We start from the raw sequence: 21219 nt of genomic DNA on the forward strand, positions 1-21219 counted from the left end.
ATACGCGGGTCTGTGCTCAGCAGAGTCTGCTTGAGATTCTCTCTCTCCCCCTCTGGCCCTCCCCTTCCTTGTCCCTCCCCACTCTCTCTCTCTCTCTCTCTGTCTCTCAAGTAAATAAATAAGTATCATCCTAATCAGGGGAGAGCCCAGGTGTTTTTCACCCTGAGGCAGCAGCGTTCCTTTTTTTCCCTGTGAAATCAAGCAAGTTATGTGCATCTGAAATAAAATGGTAGGAAAGGCATAGGGTGGACATTCCCATTATAAAAGGAAGAAATAGGGAAGAAGAAAGCAGTGACGCATCCCTGTGAGTCCAAAACTGAATGGTGCAAACGTGAAACCGTAAGGCCCAAGTATGATCTCCTCAGGCCCGATTCTCGGCCGCCCGGGCCCAGAGGGTCGGCAATGGCAATGTTACCCCTGCAGCTCCCCCGGAGGGCCTCAGGGTGGCCCTGGGCCTGGCCCTGCGGTAGCTCCTTGGTGGGTGCCTCGCCCACAGCGGTGTCCAGCTGTCCAGCACCTCTGTTCCTTGAAATCTGGCGGTTGGCAGCAGGCCCCATGGGTGTGACCTCTGAGCACTAGAGAGACTGGACTGTAAAGATGCCACCAGAGATTCCTGTGTGTGCCCGCCAAAGGGGCGATCATCATGGCCCATACCGGGCCCACCGGAGCCCAAACACGAGCAGCAAGGACGATGGCACCGATGTGGGGGGAGTGGAGCCTGACATGGGAGCTGGCGCCGGGCACAACCGGTCCCACAGATGCCAGCAGCCCCTCCTCTGAACTACCTTGGCCCTGCCCCCATGGCCCATGGCCCATGGCCTCCCTCTGCCCAGGGCCCGTCCCACACGCACTGTGTGGCCTGTGATGGGGCCGGAGCCCCCGCTGGGTCTCTGAAGGGCCCCAGGGTCATGCCTCTGCTGTCTGCAGAAGAGCTCCCGCCTGTTGGGATGGGGGGTGCACGTTCACACTAATCTGCCAAGGCTCCTCCTGAACACGCTTCGTCATTGTCTCCCGTGCGGCCAGCCTGGGAACTCTCCGGGTCTTTAAACCGGGCTTCCTCCCCGGCCAACTGCTCCATCTCTAAGCCATTCCTCTTTCCTGGCATTTGCCCGTTTGCCGTAAGCGGCCAGGAGGAGGGAGGCCCAGTCGCGCCTGCCCAGGCATTGCCCGAGCCCGATCCTCAAGGGCGCAGTCTGCAAGTTCTCCCTCCCACAAGACACCCGGACGTGAACATCACTCGGGCAAGTGCTTTTCCACTTTACAACAAGGGCCACCTCCCTCCGGCTCCCAGTGACAGTCCTCATTTCTGTAGAAGAGCTCGCCGCAGGAGCCTTCACCCCTGCACCTGTCTGCAGCCCATCCCAGATCACTCCTTCTCTAACAGGATAGAGGCCTTCGCTCCAGCTCTCCCCCTTTCTCCTCAACTCTCACCAGGGTCGCCCTTTAGGGTCCGCTCACAACCAACGTTCACAACCAACGTAGGCCTCGTTGAGCTCGCACCTCAAAATCCCCCCAGTCCTTACAGGCACCAGCCAGTTCCGCAGCCACTTGTGTGTGTTGTAGGTATTTGTCGCTGCAGCATCCCACGTCTGCTGCCAACTTGTCTTTTCTGCTGCTATAACAAAAGTGCCAGAGTGGGTGCCTTATAAACAACAGAAATGCATTTCTCATCATTCTGGAAGCTACGAAGTCCAAGTCAAGGTGCTGACAGATCCAGTGTCTGACTAGAGCCCGCGTTCCTGCTTTAAGGATTGGCCATCTCCTCCCCCAGTGTTCATATGGTAGGAAGCGGGGGGGGGTGGGCATCCTTGGGGGGTCTCTCTTAGAAGGGCCCTAGTTACATTTATGACAGCTTTACTTCCCAATTTCCTTAACTCCAAATTCTATCACCAGCTAGACTCCAAGACCTGACCTTTACCACCTACTGCTTGTAGTCACCAAACGCCATCCCATCCTTTTCCTTAAGAATAAGGTGGAAAGCAAAGCTTAACTCAAGCCAGAGACCGGACAGGTACGCAACCCATGAGGGAAGCTGAAACGACCCCTCCAGCAGTAACCACCGGCCGGGCAAAGAGCTCTCGCCAGCCCAGACCACCCGGACCAGTTTGAATTCAACCCTCGACTCTTGCCTGTGCTGATGGGCCACGGGGTGACCCATGGGGTGACGGAGAGTCACCTTTATCTCATTATTATGTGAAAATCTCCACCCACGGAAGAGAACAAGCCTTGTGGACACAGCACAAGCACAGCACGTACAGGCTTCCTAAGGGGCACGTGCAACCCTGTGCCTGCCTGTGCACAGGATGGGGAGGCTCCCTCTGGAAAGGCTCATTCTAACCCGCGGTAAAAGGAACCCATTCACCTCCGCTCAGGGAGTCGCAGCTTTGGAAGTTACTGCCCCGATCTCCTTATCTGCCTTAAAGGAAGCTGACTTTGTGCACCACCTCCACCTGGAGTAGTTCCTGCCCCGTGACTCACCTAGAAGCTAAGAGTTTGGTTCACTGAGGGACAGGATTTCAACCTATGAATTTTATGTCTGTGGGGGTGGAGGGTGGCGGGTAGAGATGACCAAATATTCAATTTCTAGCAGACCCTGATGGGAAGCAGTGAGAAAGATGGTACTTTTCCCGAGAATAAATAGTAAAAACTGCCTGTTTATGATTCTTTTTTTTCCTATTTATGATTCTGAAAGGAAATTTCAGTTAATTTTTTAAGAGCTGGTACTATACACAAGGGGGGATAAGTGGTATTTGTAACACTGACTACAGCTATGGGTACCACAGGAACAGAACCTGTGCCTCTTATACCATCATTTTAAGGCATTTTTTTTCCCACGTTAACTCAGGGCCAAGTTTAGAAACTGTAAGAACTAGTTATATTAGTTCTCTTGATATATCTTTAATATGATTAAATAATCATCTAGTACCTTCCGATAGAATAAATGGAACCTAATGCTTACATCTTACTTTATGTGGTTGCATAATTCAGTTTTCCTTTATCAGGCTACCATAGGGCAAAGGGAAAAATCTCTTCACTGAGAGATAATATAATTAGTCTAAATTTCTTGGAGCTGAATTTTAGTGATATATGACAGTTTTCATTAGTGGAAGCAGTGCTTAATAGATACAAAAATTAAATTGTTGCAATCTAAAATTTTCCTTGATATCGTGAAAATTTAATTGGAGAAAATTTTAAGTGGGATGAAAGGCAAAATTATGCTGGAAGGTGATATTACTAATAACATTCTCCTCATTAGATAGCCAGGAAAAATGTCATAATTATATATTAAAACCAATTTAAAGATGCTCCCTTTAGTTATACTGCCAAAGTACAAAAAGATATCGAACTTAATTGTACTCAAAGCAAAAAGTGACCATAGAAAAGTTTGTGATAAGGAGGTTTATATCTTCAGGACTTATTGAAAAAAATGTAATGAAGGATTACAACTGGGACTTAACAAAAAAAATAGTAATAAAGCATTCCATGTGGATTTAGCCTGAGAAAAACCATTTTAGACTGGAACACTGATGATTTAAGGATTTTAGGATTTAAGCTATTCACTTTTTGGGATGTATTAAGATGACTTTGTAAGAACTTTATTAAATTTTGTCTGAACTGTTAAAGAATCATTTGCCATAACATTTTTTTAGTGTTGTCCAGCTATGTAGTGATTTTCCCTTTGATTTTACAGATTAGACGTCTCTTCTTCCTTTTAAGATAACTTGAAATATTTTGTGTTCAGTTCACATCACTTTTTTCTAATATTAAAGCTACTAAAGAAATGATTCCCTTTATTTTTAAGACATAGTTTGATTTTTTCATGGCTCCAACAATCAATTCACTTGTACATTGCCTGTTACGGTTACTTGTGTTAATAACATTATGGATATGTATTTGTAGTCTCGTTAATAATATAAAAATGATAAACACTTCACAACTTTGTTATTTGCTCTTGATTAGGTTTTAAAAGCGTGAATATTCTATTTTGAAAAATGAGATTTTTAGAGGAAATGATTTAAATTATTTTATGAGGACATAAATGTACATTAGATATTAAGGAAATAACTTAAGATAAAATTTTGATGGTAGACTCAATGGTTTGGTGGCATATAAAGCTTTGAGACACCCGTAATCTAAGACTGTATTTAGACTCATAACATGATTTAATACAAGGATTGAATTTTCCTCTATTCTGATGTGAAAAGCCAATCATCCCATATTTGGTTACTTGTGCTATTGTTATTTCTTCCATATCATTGCTTATTAGAAGATGACACTTAATTTGCATTTAAAAATTTTAAGACTGATTTGCACTAAGTGTGAGACATCTGCAGACTCTCACTGAGACTGTCGATACTGCAATCAGAGTAGACACATTCTACATCTGCCATTCTTTATAATCTAAACTGCTGCAAGAAGGAAAAATGCATTTATAATTCTTTTTTTTCTTTTTTTTTTTTTGCATTTATATTTCTCAATGAAAAGGAAGTGTCTGAATGTCAACTAGTACACACAAAAGATTGCTGAGTTGCTAAGCCTGGATTGTTTGACGTTAAATGTTTTAGCAGCCAATTCTTATGAATTATTGATGTTCTCATCATTTAGCAAATGGATCACATCACTATAGTAATTAGCACCCTGCCTCTTCTGCTTATCATAGTTAATGTGTCATGAAAGAGCTTAGTTTAGGACTTTAAAAAAAAGATGAGGTTTGTTTATATTCCATTCCTAAACTGAAGATACGTAATCTAGGTCTTAGCAATAATGTTCAACAGGTTAATGGTCTCAACAGGGTATGTACGGAGCTACTGTTTTTCTTTCAAATATTGCTTTGGAGGAGTAATAGTAATCTGTTAATTTGAGGAGACTCAATTTTAACATGTTCCCAAGTTAGCAAAAGTCACGTCACTTCTAATGAAGCAATTGATTTCAGTCAGACAGAGTGAAATTATTTTCAGGAACAGTTACCACTTTGTATATATCTATTTACAGCTTTATATCTATTATAGGTTTTATATCTATTATTATTCTTTATTACTGATAATTATAATCGAAGATATTCTACTGTAGAAATATCTTAAACAATTCTCATCTAAATAAATGCTAAATACCTAAAAATAATAATACATATTATGGCTATTATTTTTTACTTTTGGTTTTTAACCCTAATTTATAATGCAGCAATAATATCAGGACTTCAAGCATCATTATTACTTGGATTACATTTAAGAGTTTTCAAGAAGAGAACAATATAATCTATAGGGGTTTCATAATCTTACAGCAATTTTAATAAGCAAGATCCATTTTGTTATCATAGAATTCTTTAATGTATTGGATGTTGAAAAACAATCCGGTTCTTGCAAAAGTCTAGTATCCCTACTTGTCAAGTGATTTGGGCTTCAAATATCCTCTATTTAGAAAGTCATTTAATCTCGGAAGAAAAAGCATGTCAGCAGCTCTTATACCTTGCCTAATTGAACATCAAAAATGAAGATCCAGGATTTCTCACAAATAGCTCTCCAGCAGTTCGTCCATTTCTACGGCAATAGAATTGTTTCTGACTGTCAGCCAAGTGATTGCATGTTTTCTGAGGTCCTGGGGCTTTAGGAATGTGATGAAACAAAATCCGCGAAGCGTACCCAGAAAATATCTCTGTCCTACCTATTTGCTTTTGACTGTCTATAAAATGATGAAAATTATATTTGCTTTCAATCTATAGTTTGCAGGTACTGGGCTGTCAGAACAATAAGAATTGCCGGAGCAGGAAGCAGTTTTATTGACGGATACTAATTATATCCCTAATAGCTTGAGGGAGTGTGTGTACCTGCAGGAGAGCATCACATAGAAATTGCCTTTGCCCTGTAGAGTTTGAAAGTTAAGGTATCCAAAGTTGATTCTGTTAATCACAAAAGATACTTGCAAATCATGAATACAGATGGTGAGCAAAAAACTAAATCAAGATAAAACATCAAGTGGGAAAATTACAAGTTCCTTGTATGGATTAGTGATAAGTGCCTTATAAAATCAAAAGCAGTGAATATGATCTCTGTAACTATAGTTGAAGGGTGTTTTTATTTTTCCCAAGAAGTGTTCAGTTATACTCTCAATGCTCTTTGATTTCCCTTGGGACCTCTTTTACATCAACCCTGGAGCACACCTCAGACCTGGAATCATAAGGTCTTTGACTCTCTCTAGGGAGATGGTTTGTGATTGCACAAAAACAGTTCTGCATCACAGTTTGGTATGAAACCTTTAGGCTAGTTCATCTCTTCTGGAACTTAAAACAAGAACAAATTCACCTGAACTCTAGTCACTGTAGAAACTTTCTACCATCACATGCTGTTAATTTAAACCATCATATCACCTCCATGGTCACCATAACCACATGGAAATTGTGTTTTTTTAGGTATTCTCTTAAATAATGAATGTTCACATCCATATATTAAATCGGTGCTTTATGAGTTTACAAAAAAACATCTACTTTTCTATTTGACACAACCTTATCCTATAAAATATAGCACAGAAGAGGTATCAAAATTTCTTAGTGATCCAAGCCACAATCTTTCAAGTGGTCAATTAAAATATATTTATTGAATTGTGCTTTATGCCAAACCATGTATTGTAGATGCAAAGAATATAATAATGTATAAGACACACTGAGTCTCTGACTTCAAATAATGACCTTTTTCTTTCTGTTCAGAAGCCTTGGGCAAAAAATTCACACAAAGCAGTAAATAAAACCATTTTTTGGTACTAATGAAAAGATAATATGAGAAGGTGATAGGCTTTTGAAGGGGAGTAGTGGGTGAGTGGGATGGGAGTTGAAGCATTCCTCTAGCCAGTGTAATATTGAAGGTCTTTTTGAGAAGATACCATTTGAATTGAGAAAGACACAATCACGCATAGGTTTGGGAAAATAGATTTTAGGCAGAAAAGAGAATAAGGACAAACAACTTGATATGAGGATTAGTGGGTTGTGTTGAATGAACAAAACCCAGCAAATATGGTTGGAGTGGAGGTAATCAGGAGTAAAGTAGATAAATAATGAAAGAAAGCCAGGGTTGTGTATCCGTGGGACAGCCACAAGGTAGGGGGTTGATGAAACAGATTTGGATTGACCCACTGGCCTCAAGAATGTATACAAATATCTCTTCTTTTTAAATCTTGTCAGCTAATGGGATTTAGCTCCTCCAAAAATTGATGCTACCTAAGTATTTTAAAGTGAAATCCTTACCGGAGGAGTTTCCTGATAGAGTAGCAAACAATGAAAATGGTCAGTCGTGGTATTATAATGTTTTGGGCTCACGTCTCTGGATTTATTTCCTATTTTCTCCTTAATTCCATAGGATTGTCGCTGAGCCTGGCTTTTTATCTCCTCTCTGACACAAAATACCAGACAGCCTGGCTGGTGACCTCAAGGTAACAGGAACACACAGGTCAAAATAACTATATCTTTCAAAATAGAAACAACACGCTGCGCAACACATATGATCTGAGCCAGACTTGCTGAAAGAAAAGAAAATAATAAAGCCAAAACATACACAAAATGTCGAGGAGGATATTAACAATAGAAAATAATGCCAGAAATTATAATAAAAGCCTGAGACTTGATTGGCCAGTAAGATGGAGAACTAGGGGCTCCCAAACACTCATCCTCCCCTGAAAACCTACCAACTGATGGAAAGAGCTCTGGAGCACTGGGAAGGAGTAAGGCTGAAGCTCGGAGACTAGGATGGCAACACAGAAAAGTATGGGAAGCATTTTATGTGTCTCACCTTGTCCCCCCAGCCTAGGCAGCTGAGCCTCAGTAGGGCTCCCTTGGAGGGATTTTACCCCATGGGGAGAAGGAGAACCGAAGGACCTCGGCAAGGCTCACTCGGTATGTGCAGCCTTTGTTCCGGAGGACTCCCTCAGTCTCCACTGATGCTAATCACAGGGGCACCGAGCTGCCAAAGGTCACTGCCACTGCCTCTTCTCCCCAGAGATGGAGCTATCACTGCAGTGAGACTTACCCCCAGGGGCCCAATCACTACTGTGCCCTGTTTGGGGGATGAGGAAGCCATAGTTCCTCACTACCTATAGGCGCAGAGCTATTACTGCTCTGAGCCCCCACCGCTGGGTCCCAAGTCTCACCTTTGGATCCAATATTGCCAAAGCCACATTACTGCTGCCCTGTGCCCTTTCCCTGGATTGCTGGTCAGGGCTTTGGCCATCATTATTGGGACCCTGGCACCAAATCTCTGCACCCCACCCCCTAGTTCCTAGCATATAGATTTAGTGGCAATTCTGCTACTACCCCTGGGGCCAGAGTTAGGTCATTGACTCATCATCCCCTAGATATGCTGTTACTACAACTTGAGCACTGGGACCAAGCACCACCATGCCCCATCATGCCAGAGCTTGCTCCTTCAATGGAGTCCCTGTAAAGAACACCATGCTCTGGTTCCATAGGACATTTGCACATGCTTAGTCTCCTGATCTAAGCACCACTGCTGCAGCGAGTGTATCTGTGATGAAGGACCGAGTACTGTTAGATTTACATATGCCTGATCCAGGACCCTGCCACCACTGCCACTCTAAGTGTCAGTGCACTAGACCTGAAATCAAGAGGGATTTGCCTTGCCTACGACTTCCTCCAAAGTGTAAATATGAATGAAAGAACCCAGCACTCTTGGCCTTTGAGGAACTCCATAGTCCTGGCCAGCATTGCCACACTCAGGACCCCAGCATTCTTGTCCACAGAAGACCACTATAGTCTCTGCCAACATTGAAGTTAGTTGGAGTTGCAGGACGTGGACATATGATGCTGTGGCAAATCGGAAATTAGAGATGGTACACTCAGCCAGCTGCTGCCCGCACAGACACCTTCAAGGGAAAGCATTTCCCCAACAAAGCCTATCTGAAAGACTGGGAGATATGAATGATCTCTCAAATATGTCGACGTCAACTCAAAAGCATCACTGACACACACAAAAGCAAGGGAACATGACCCACTAAAGAAACACTTCCAAATTCATTTTACCAGGCCAACACTATCCTAATACCAAGCCAGATAAGGACATTACAGGAAAAGGAAATTACAGTCCAATATTCCTAATGAAAACTGATGGAAAAAAATCTCAATAGAGGAAAACAACAGCAGCAACAACTAGCAAACCAGGTTCAAGGGCACATTCAAAGGTCATCCACCATGATAAAGTAGAACTCCTCAGGATGCAAAGATGATTCAACAATATGCAAATCAATAAATATGATACTATGATTATCTTGATACATGGAGAAGAGCATTTAACAAAACTCAACATCCCTTCTGATGAAAAACTTTCAACAAATTAGTGTAGAAAAAAAGGATTTCAACTCAATACTGTATATGACAAGTATACATATAGCATCATACTCAACAGTAAAGTTAAAGCCTTATCTCTAAGATCAGTAGTAAGGCCATGCCCACTCTTGTCATTTCTATTTAACGTAGTATTGGAAGTCCTAGCCAAAGCAATTAGTCACCAGAAAGAAATAAAAGGTACCTAATAAAGAGGGAAGTAGTAGAATTACATCTATTTGTAGAGGACATGATCTATACATAGAAAACATAGAAAATCATTAAGACACTAACAAAAACTTTAAGAATAAATGATTTGGTAAAGTTGTAAAATGTAAAATCAATATATAAAAATCATTTGCATATCTATATACTAACAATGATCTAAAATATAAATTTAAAAAGCCATCCTAATTACAGTAGCACCAAAAACAATAAAATAGGGCAGTCCCAGTGGCTCAGTGGTTTAGCTCCCCCCTTTCGCCCAGGGTATCATCCTGGAGACCCGGGACTGAGTCCCACGTCGGGGTCCCTGCATGGAGCCTGCTTTTCCCTCTGTCTGTGTCTCTGCCTGTCTCTCATGAATAAATAAATAATATCTTAGAAAAAATATATAATATCATAAATAAATTTAACCAAGGTGGTACAAAATCTGTATATTCAGAGTCTATAAAGACCTGTATTTTCAATTTTAAAACTAGGATGTAAAGTATGACACCATATATATGAAACATGAGGGGAGGGTGGAGTAAAATTTTAGTGCTTTTAGGATGGGTTCAAACTTAACCATCAATCTAGTATAGACTACTATACGCATAGGATATTATATACAAACCTAGTGATAGCCACAAATCAAAAGCCTGTCAGAGATATGAAAAAATAAAAAGAAAGGAATTGAAACCCTTCACTAAAGAGGGCCATCAACTCACACAGCAAGAAATTAAGAAAAGAAAGTAAGAGAGAACTACAAAAATAACCATAAATGAGTAATAAAATGGCAATAAGTACAAAACTATCAATAATTATTTTGAAAGTAAATGGACTAAATTCTCCAATCAAAAGACATAGGGGGACTGAATGGGTAAAAAAGAAAAACCCATTTTTGTGCTGCTAAGAAGCCACTTTCATACTTAAAGACACATTGAGATTTAAAGTGAAGAGATGTTTACATGAAAAACATTTATGATGTACATGAAAATGAAAAGAAAGCTGAGGCAGCAATACTTATGTTGAAAAAAAGTGTTAAAACAATGACTGTAACAGGACACAAAGGAGGACACACTATATAGTCAGAAAGGGAACAATCCAACAAGAACAAAAAACAAAATATTTGTGCACCCAACATGGGAGCACCCAATACATAAAGTAGCTATTAACAAACATAAAAGGAGTAATAAGTAGTAGTACAATAATCACAGGGGAGTTTAACATCCCACTTACATCAAGGGATAGATAATCCAGAGAGAAAAATCAACAAGGAAACAATGTATCGACTTAACAGGTATATTCAGACCATCTCATCACAAAAATGCAAAATGCACATTCTTTTTAAGCGCACATGAAACATTCTCCAGAACAGACAACATGTTAGGTCACAAAACTAGTCTCAACAAATTCAAAAGACTGAATTTACACCATGCATCTATTCAAACCACAATGCTACAAAACAAGAAATCAACCCTAAGAAAAAAAATCTGGAAAGAACATTAATATGCAGAGGTTAAATAACACACTACTAAACAATAAATGGGTCAAATAAAAAATCAAAAAGGAAATCAAAAAATAAATGGAGACATAAATAAATAAATAAATAAATAAATAAATAAATATAAATAAATAAATAAAAAATACAAATGAAAATAAAATCCCAAGGACCCAAAATCTTTGGGATGTAGCAAAAGCTGTTCTTAAGAGGAAAGATTATAGCAATACAGGCTTGTGTCAAGAAGCAAATAAAACCTCTAATAAAGCAACCTGACCTTACACTTAAAGGAGCTAGAAAAAGTACAAAATCTAAAAGCAGCAGAAGAAAGGAAATAGTAATGATTAAAGCAGAAAAACAAAAAACAAAATCAAAATAAAAAAAAAAACATGAAATCAAGACTAAAAAAAAAAAAACAATAGAACAGATCAGTGAAACCAGGAACTTATTCTTTGAAAAGGTCAACAAAAATGCAAACCACTGGGGCATTTGGGTGTCTCAGTCCATTACACAGCTGTCTTTGGCTCAGGTCATGATCCCAGCTCCTGAGATCAAGCCCCATGTGAGGCTCCCTGCTCAGTGGGGAGTCTGTTTTTCCCTGTCCCTTCCTACTCATTCTCTCTCTCACAAATAAATTTTAAAATAAATGATAAACCATTAGACTCCTCCAAAGAGAGAGAGAGAGAGAGAGAGAACTCAAAATCAGAAAGAGAAATAACCACCACCACAGAAATACAAAGGATTATATAAGAATATTATGAAGAATTATAGGTCAACGAATTGGACTACTTAGAAGAAATGATAAATTCTTAGAAACTACTCAAGGCAGGGAGGAATTAAGATGACAAAATAGTGGGGGGGGGGGACCCTGAGCTCGCCTTGTCCCGCAAACACAGCTAGATCAACATCAAATCACTTTTAACAACACTCAATCTGAGGATTAAGAAAGCAATCTGCACAATTTGAGAGGAGAGATTGAGGCAGATGCAAGGTTCAGAAGTGTGACTGGGGGAGAGAAAAGCCCCGGTGCTGCAGAGGGAAAGACCTTTCACAGGGAGAGGTCCGGGAGAGAGGGGGAGAAGGGGAGAGAGAGCAACCTATAGCGTTTGTGCAAGACGCTATGGTGTGGGGCGTCCTGGGTCACACTGGGAGAGAACATTTCCCTTCCTGGAGTAGATTTAGAGAGAGGTTATTGCCTCTGCAAGAACAAAAGGTGCACCGGGCGTCCCTGAGTGGCTGTTCAAAAGCAGAAGACAGAGGAGTATGCTGAGGGCAGACAACTGGCAAAAGCTTTTTGGTGTGCTGCACCAGGGACTCCAGGCACCTGGGCAACTGTGGGGCTGCTTTTTTGGGACATAGTGGGGCCTGGCACAGCACTGTGAAACTCTCCTCTGGAGGAGGGGAGTGGGTCCACGTCTTGTGGGTCCTTTAAGATTCTGGAGTTTTGAATCCCAGCCATCAGGCAGAGATAAAACATAGAACTATGGCTCTGGGTGGGCCAACAGCCCAGGCACAGATACCTTGAGGGCAGGGAGCTGATAAAACCCAGGACACAAATGAGGGAGGATGGTTCACTTTCCTTCTAGGGCCCCCTAAACAGCAGCAGCTCCTAGTTCCACTCTCTGGAGACGACAGGGTGGGGTGATGCCATCTTCCTCATCCCTCCTTTCCCTGCCCACCACAGGGTCAGTGCCTTCAGTGGAGGCTGGAGTCACTTATGCCAAACCCTAGCCCCCTGCACCCTGCAAGGACATCTTTTCTAGGGCAGGGCTGCCTGTGAGCCAGTGCAGCAGGCTTCTCTCTCAGAAGACCAAAACAGGTCCCCCACATGTACCAAGTCTACTGACCAGAGAGTGCTTCAAAGGCTCAGACTCAGTTTTGGTGGAATAGGACCAGGTTTTTATTTTCTTTCCTTTCTTTATTTTGCATCTTTTGAATTATTTTATTTATTTATTTTTAATTTTAATTTTTCTTCCTCTGGAATCAGTTTTATAGTTTTTGGCGGGTCTATTTGTTTTCTCTTTTGTCCCTTTTCTTTTTCTTGGATTGGCCTTTATTATTATTATTATTACTTATTATTATTATTATTATTATTTTTAAATCAGACTTCTCCTAACAAACAAATCAAAGCACACACAAAAGGTCTAAACACTCCCCACTGCAAGCAAGTAGGAACTCTGCAGAGAACTGACCTGTGGGAAAGAGCAGCCAAAGCAACATAGCAGAGAGCATCAAAAATATTTCCTGAAGTGCCAGGACCTGGATAATATAGGAGGACCACTGCTTTTTTTTTTTAAGATTTTATTTATTTATTTATTCATAGAGACAGAGAGAGAGGGAGGCAGAGACACAGGCAGAGGGAGAAACAGGCATCATACAGAGAGCCTGATGTGGGACTCGATCCAGGGTCTCCAAGATCACACCCTGGGCTGCAGGCAGCACTAAATCACTGTGCCACCGGGGCTGCCCTGTAGGACCACTTCTTAACACAGTATTACTCTCAGGAGCAGGAAACATAACAAGTTTTCATAAAATACAAAAGACAGAAACCTAGACATAATGACAAGATGGAGGGATTATCCATAAAAGATCAAGAAGAAATCACAGCCAGGGATTTGCTCAAAACACATATAAGCAATATATCTGAGCAAGAATTTAGAACAAGTCATAAGAATACTAACTGGGCTTGAAAGAAGCATATAAGATACAAGAGAAACCCTGACTATGGAGATAAAAGACCTAAAAAAAAATAGGCCAAAAAAATGCTCTGAGGTACAAAACTGACTGGATATAATCATGATGAGAATGGAAGAAGCAGAAGAACAAATAGGATATAGAAAATAAATAATTAAGGTGAAAAGAAGAGGGAAAGAAAACTATTAGGTCACAAACATAGACTTAGGGAACTCAGTGATTCCACAAAGCAAAATAATATCTATATCACAGAAGTCCCAGAATACGAGTGGGGAAAAGGGGACAATAGGTTTTACTTGAACAAATTATAGCTGAAAACGCCCCTATCTTGGAAAGGAAATAGGCAATCAAGTCCAAGAGGACCAGAGAACTCCCCTCAAATCAATAGAAAACAGGTCAACGCCCAGACATTTATCACAACTTGCAAAATTCAAAGATAGAGAAATATAAAGGCAGGTAGGGACAAAATGTCCTTAACCTAAAAGAATAGACACATAAGATTAGCAGCAGACCTGTAAACAGAAAATAGGCCAGGAAGGAGTGGCATGAGATGCTCAATGTGCTAAAAGGGAAAACTCTGCAGCCCAGGATACTGTGTCCAGCAAGGCTGTCATTCAGAATAGAATGAGAAATAGTTTCTAGGACAAGCAAAAACTGAAGGAGTTTGTGAACACTAAACAGGCTCTGCACGAAATATTAAAAAGAACCTTTGAGTGGGAAAGAAACACCAAAAAAAAAAAAAAAAAACAACAACAACAACAACAAAAAGACCATAATGGAACAGAGACAATCTACAGAGACAGTGATCTTACGGGCAATACAATGGCACTAAATTCATATCTACCAATACTTACTCTGAATATAAATGCTCCAATCAAAAGATACAGGGTATCAGAACGGATTAAAAGAAGACCCATCAATATACTGCTTACAAGAGACATTTTTAACCCAAAGACACCTCCAGATTGAGAGTGAAGCAGTGAAGAACCATCTTTCAAGCTAATGGACATCAAAAGAAAACTGGAGAAGCCATCCTTATATCTGAAGAAACTGGATTTTAAATCAAAGGCTGTAATAAGAGATGAAGAAAGGCACTATATCATATTAAAGGTATCTATCCACCAAGAAAATCCAACGGTTGTAAATATTTATGCTCCCAACTTGGGAGCAGCCAAATATATAAATCAATTAATAACAAAATTAAAGAAATGCATTGATACTAATACAGTAATAGTAGGGGATTTTAACACCCCACTCACGGCAATAGACAGATCATTTAAGCAGAAGACCAACAAAGAAACGAGGCCTTTGAATGACACACTTATCAGATGGACTTAACATATATTCAGAGAATTTCATCCTAAACTAGTAGAATACACATTCTTCTCAAGCACACATAAAACATTCTCCAGAAAAAAAAAAAAAAATTCTCCAGAATAGATCACATAGTGGGTCACAAATCAGGCCTCAGACCACAATGCTATGAAACTTGAAATTAACCATAAGAAAAAATTTGGAAGGACCAGAAATATATGGAGGTTAAAGAACATCCTACTAAAGAATAAATGCATTAACCAGGAAATTAAAGAAGACATTTTTTTTAAATGCAAGATAGCAAATGAAAGTGAAAACACAACAGTCCAAAGCCATGAAATACAGCAAAGGCAGTCCTAAGAGGGAAGTATATAGCAATACAGGCATTTCTCAAGGAACAAGAAAAGCCTCAAATATACAAACTAGAGGAGCTGGAAAAAGAACAGCAAATAAATCCTAAATCCAGAAGGAGAAGGGAATAATAAATATTAGAGCAGAAATAAAGGATATAGAAAATTAAAAAAAAAATCTTTAGAACATATCAATGAAAGCAGAAGCTGAGAAAAAAAAATAGAAGCTGATTTTTTGAAAGAATTGAAATTGATTACCCTCTGGCAAGATCTATCCAAAAGAAAAGAGAAAGGATCCAAATAAATAAAATCATGAATAAAAGAGGAGAGATCACAACCAACATTGAAGAAATACAAACAATTATAAGAAAATATTATGAGCAAGTGTGAGCAAGCAAATAAGGCAATCAGGAAGAAATGGATAAATTCATAGAAACATAAACTACCAAAACTGAAATAGGAAGAAATAGAAAATTTTAACAGATCCATAACCAGCAAAGAAATTGAATCAGTAATCAAAAATCTCCCAACAAATAAGAGTCCAGGGCCAGATGGCTTCCATGGGGAATTCTATCAAACATTTAAAGAAGATTGAAGGGGTGCCTGGGTGACTCAGTCAGTTAGGGGGTCTGCCTTCAGCTCAGGTCATGACCTCAGGGTCCTGAGATTGAGCCCTGACTTGGCCTCCCTGATCACTCTATATATCTGTCTCTCTCTCTCTCTCAAATAAATAAAATCTTCAAAAATAAAAAAAAGGAAAAACAAGAATTAATACTTCTGAAGCTGTTCCATAAAAATGACCTGGAAGGGAAACTTCCAAACTTATTCTATAAGGCCAGCATAATCTTGATGCCAAACCCAGACAAAGACCGTCTCCTCCCCCCTCCCACCAAAAAAAAAAAAAAAAAGGAGAATTACAGACTATTATCCCTTATGGAAATGAAAAACATGAAAAAATTCTCAACAGGATACTAGCTAATCAAATCTAACAGTACATTAAAAGGATTATTCACCATGACCAAGTGAAATTTATTCCAGGGTTTCAGGGATGGTTCATTCTCCACACATCAATCAACATGATACACCACATTAATAAAAGAAAGGATAAGAACAATAGAAACCCTCAATAGATGCAGAAAAAGCATTTTACAAAATACAGCATCCATTCTTGATAAAAACCCTCAAGAAAGTGGGGGTAGAAAGAACATATCTCAACATCATTAAAGGCTGTGTAGGAAAGACCCACATAGAATACTATAATCATCAGAGAAAACCTGAGAGCCTTTCCCCTAAGGTCAGGAATACAACAGGGATGTGCACTCTCACCACTGTTGTTCAACACAGTACTGGAAATCTTAGCTTCCGCAATCAGATAACTAAAAGAAATAGAAGGCATTTAAATTGGTAAGGAAGAAGTCAAACTTTCACTCTTCACGGAAAACATGATACTATCAAAAAATCTGAAAGACTCCGCCAAAAACATTGCTACAACTGCTACATGAATTCAGTAAAGTTGTGGGATACGGAATCAATGTACAGAAATATGTTGTGTTTCTCTACACCAATAATAAACAACAGAAGAAGAAATCAAAGACTCAGTCCCATTTACCATTGTACCCAAAACCTTAAGACATCTAGGAATAACCCCAATAAAGGGGTAAAAGACCCATACTCTGAAAACTATAGAATACTTATGAAAGGAACTGAAGAAGACACAGAGTGGGAAAACATTCCATGCTCACGGACTGGAAGGACAAAACATTGTTAAAATGTCTATACTACCGAGAGCAATCTATGCATATAATGTGATCCTTATCAAAAAACCACCAGCATTTTTCACAGAGGTAAAACAAATAATTCTAAAACCAGAGAAGACTCTGAATAGCCAACGTAATGTTGAAAAAGAAAACTAAAGTGGGAGATAATACAACCCGAGACTTCAAGCTGTATTATAAACCTGTAATCATCAAGACAGTGTGGTACTGGTACAAAACAGACATATAGATAAATAGATCAGAATAGGGAATCCAGAAGTAGATCCTCAGCTCTATGGTCAACTAATCTTCAACAAAGCAGAAAGGAATAGCCAATGGATAAAAGAAAATCTCTTCAACAAATGGTGTTGGGAAAACTGAACAACAACAGAGAATAATGAACTTGGACCACTCTCTTACATAATACACAAAAACATATTCAAAATAGACGGAAAACCTAAATGTCAGAAAGGAAACTATCAAAATCCTAGAGGAGAGTACAACAGTAATTTCTTTGGCCTCAGCTGCAGCCACTTCTTACTAGGCATGTCTCTGTAGGCAAGGGGATCAAAAGCAAGAATGACCTCATCAATATAAAAAGCTTCTGCATGGTAAAGATAACAATGAACAAAAGTAAAAGGCAAGCAACAGAATGGGAGAAGATATTTGCACATGACGTGTAGGATAAACTGTTAATAGCAAAATCTAGAAGTACTTATCAAATGTAGCACTCAAAAGACAGTCCAGGTAAGAAATGGATAGAAGATATGAATAGATAGTTTTCCAATGAAGGCATTGGGATGGCCAACAGACACATGAAAAGATGCTCAACGTCACTCATCATCAGGGAAACACAAATCAAAACTACAATGAGCTATGACTTCACATCAGTCAGAATGACTAAAACTAACAATGCAGGAAACAACAGGTGTTGGCCAAGATGTGGAGAAAGGAGATTTCTTCTGTACTGTTGGTGGGTTGCAAACTGGTGCAGCCACTCTGGATAACACCATGGAGGTTCCTCAAAATTTAAAAATAGAACTACTTTACAACCCAGAAATTTCACTACTATATATTTATTCAGAGGGACAAATGCAGCCCAATGTTTATAGTAGCATTATTTCCAGTCTATGGAAAGAGCCTGAATGTCACCAACTGATGAGTGGATTAAAAAAAGTGATATATGTATTCAATGGAATATTACTCAGCAATCAAAAAGAATGAAGTATTGCCATTTGCAACAACGTGGATGGAAATAGAGTTTATAATGCTAAGCAAAATAAGTCATCCAGAGAAAGACAAATATATTTTTTTACTTACACGCGAAATTTAAGAAACAAAACCGAAGGACATAGGAAAGGGAATGGAGATAAAATAAGAAAAATAGGAGGCAAACCATAGGAGACTCTTAACTATGGAGAACAACTGAGGGTTTCTGAGGAGGAGTTGGGTGGGAAGATGGCCTAAATGGTTGATGGGCATTAGGAGGAGACTTGTTGGGAAGAACACTCGGTGTTCTATGTTAAATGAGGAATCACTAAATTCTACTCGTGAAACCAATGCTACACTACACATTAACTTACTTTATTTTAAATAAAAAATACATGAATGTAAACATCTTAAGATTTAATAATAAAGAAATAGAAAACTTTATCAGACTATTATTAGCAATGAACTTGAGTTAGTAAAAAACAAACTCCCAACAAATAAAAGTCCAGGACCAGGTAATTTTAAAGATTAATTCTACCAAACAGTTAAAGAAGAGTTAATACCCTGTCTTCTCAAAGTATTTCAAAAAAAGAGAATACAAAGGAAAGCATCCAAATTCACTTCATGAGTCCAGCACTACCCTGATATAAAAACTAGAAAAGGATACTACAAAAAGCGGAAGCAAACAAATAAATACTACAGGTCAACACCTCTGATAAGCATGGATGCATAAGTTCTCAACAAAATATTAACAAACTGAATCAAACAATACATCGAAAATTATTTACCATGATCAAATGGAATTTAATCCAGTGATGCAAAGATGGTTCAATATTCACAAACCAATCAACATGACACATAACATCAACTCTCTACAATAAAAAAGTGTATAACCATTTCAATAGATGCAGAAAAGTTTTTGACAAAATATCACATCCATTCATGAGAAAAAACTTTCAGCAAAGTAGGCTTAGAGGACACATACCTTAATGTAATAAAGGTCATATATGAAAAACCCACAGCCAACATCATATTCAATGGTGAAAAAAAAATAGGCTTTTCCTCTAAGATCAAGAACAAGACAAGAGTATCCTCTTTTGCCACCTTTTTTCAATATGGTACTGGAAGTCCTCACCATAGCAATCAGACATGAAAAAGAAATAAAATATCATTATTCAAAAATCAGTTGCATTTCTCTACACTCTCCTTCATTAGAAGAGTAGTCACAGTGGGGCAAAAATTTGAAAAGGCAATAACGTCACAGAGCTACAGACATTTGAATGTTAAGCCAATATAGATCTGTCATGCTAGTGTTAGTGCCTGGGACACTGAAATATGGGGAAAGGACATCTGAAATGGTCTACGTGAGGACATTGGCTCTGCAAGGCAATACATACTCCATTAAAAGATGGCGTCTGTCCTCTCCTACTGTGGATTATAATTATAATTAGGATTAAATACTGTCATAATTTAGATTGGCATTTTCTGGTCTCAGAAAAGGAGAAAATAAACCATATATTGAAGGGGTTGCAAAAATAAGCTGGCAGAGAAACAGCCCTGGGATTGGTGGATCAAGACAGCTGAATACAAGACTGGGTGAGAAATAATTCACCAACATGGCATCACTTTCTAAGCACATGGACTTTAACAAGGATTGAAAGTCTGTCACAGTTGGCAACAGAATAAAGATCCTCTAATGCTGAGGAAGACATTGTTGCTGGGGGTATAAGGGGCATTTATGCTACTTTATAAGAGGTGGTAAAGATTGCTCTTTTCCATGATGGCCTAGCACATGGATTTTACAAAGCTGCCCCAGCTTTAGACAAGCGTCAAGTCCATCTTTGTGTGTTTGCGTCCATCGGTAAGGAGCCTATGTATGCCAAAGTGGTGGTGGCCCTTTGTGTGGCCCTTGAACATCGGTTCAGCACAAACCCATCAAGGTTGATAATAAGAAACTAGGGGAATAGACAGGGTTCCATAAAATTGACATAGAGGGAAAAATACTGCAAGTGGTTAGTTGCGTTTGTGTGATAGTCAAGGATTATGGCAAAGAGTCGCAGGCCAAGGATACCACTGAGAAATACTTCAAGTTCAAGAAATGAGCAAATAAAACCCAATGCTCTTATCCAGTAAGAGGCAGCAGGGGAGGGAGCAGGAGAGAAGGGGGCGGAAGAGGCAAAAGCAACGGCAGCAGCTGCCTTGGAGTCACATAGCTGAAGAGACATTTCCATATACAGCCAATGTAAATAGTTCACTGGAGTCCCGACAAACTGGCACCAGGAGGGGAGGTATTGGGGGTATTTTAAGTAAGAGTTTGTTAGAGAAGAATTATATAGGATTTGGGTTTGTGTTTAGTCATTTCATTTTTTGTAATATTTAAGAAAGTGAGACTTGCTTTAATTAAATGTTCTGAGGAAGTACAGGTATTTATATGATTCGTTTTTAACGAATCTATCTAAAAACAACAAAACAAAACAAAAAACAAATCTATCGAGAAAGAGACTAGGTCTAGGCCAAAGCTTTATTTGGTAAGAAACCATGGTCACTTATATTAGCCAGGATAGAAGTATGTTTGGCCATCTGTGTGATTGGACAATGCTCGTGCTTTACCTACATTCATGTATAATTACAGAATGATCTTGTTTTTGTCTTGAGCCATCATTGTCGCAGAAGAGTCTTGTTTAATATTGATAACCTGTGAATTTTTTTTATATATATCCAAACTAGAACAAAAGACCTAGCTAAGCATACTGGGCTACTTCCTAAGTGCCAGTGCTGCTTTTCTCTTTCTGAGTAGTACGTGTATTTGAAAGCAAATAATTTAAAATAAGTGTGCATACAGAAATACATTTGGACATGCATTGGCTAATTCAA

The 21219-nt window shown here is 39.3% G+C and overlaps 1 pseudogene; it reads left to right on the top strand.

The window, feature by feature from the left end:
• Positions 1-597: 597 nt before the first annotated feature.
• LOC129516790 (40S ribosomal protein S12-like) lies at positions 598-20447 on the top strand (annotated as a pseudogene).
• The last annotated feature ends 772 nt before the right edge of the window (positions 20448-21219 follow it).

This window comes from Nyctereutes procyonoides, unplaced genomic scaffold, assembly GCF_905146905.1.
Source record: "Nyctereutes procyonoides isolate TBG_1078 unplaced genomic scaffold, NYPRO_anot_genome, whole genome shotgun sequence".
Lineage (NCBI taxonomy): Eukaryota > Metazoa > Chordata > Mammalia > Carnivora > Canidae > Nyctereutes > Nyctereutes procyonoides.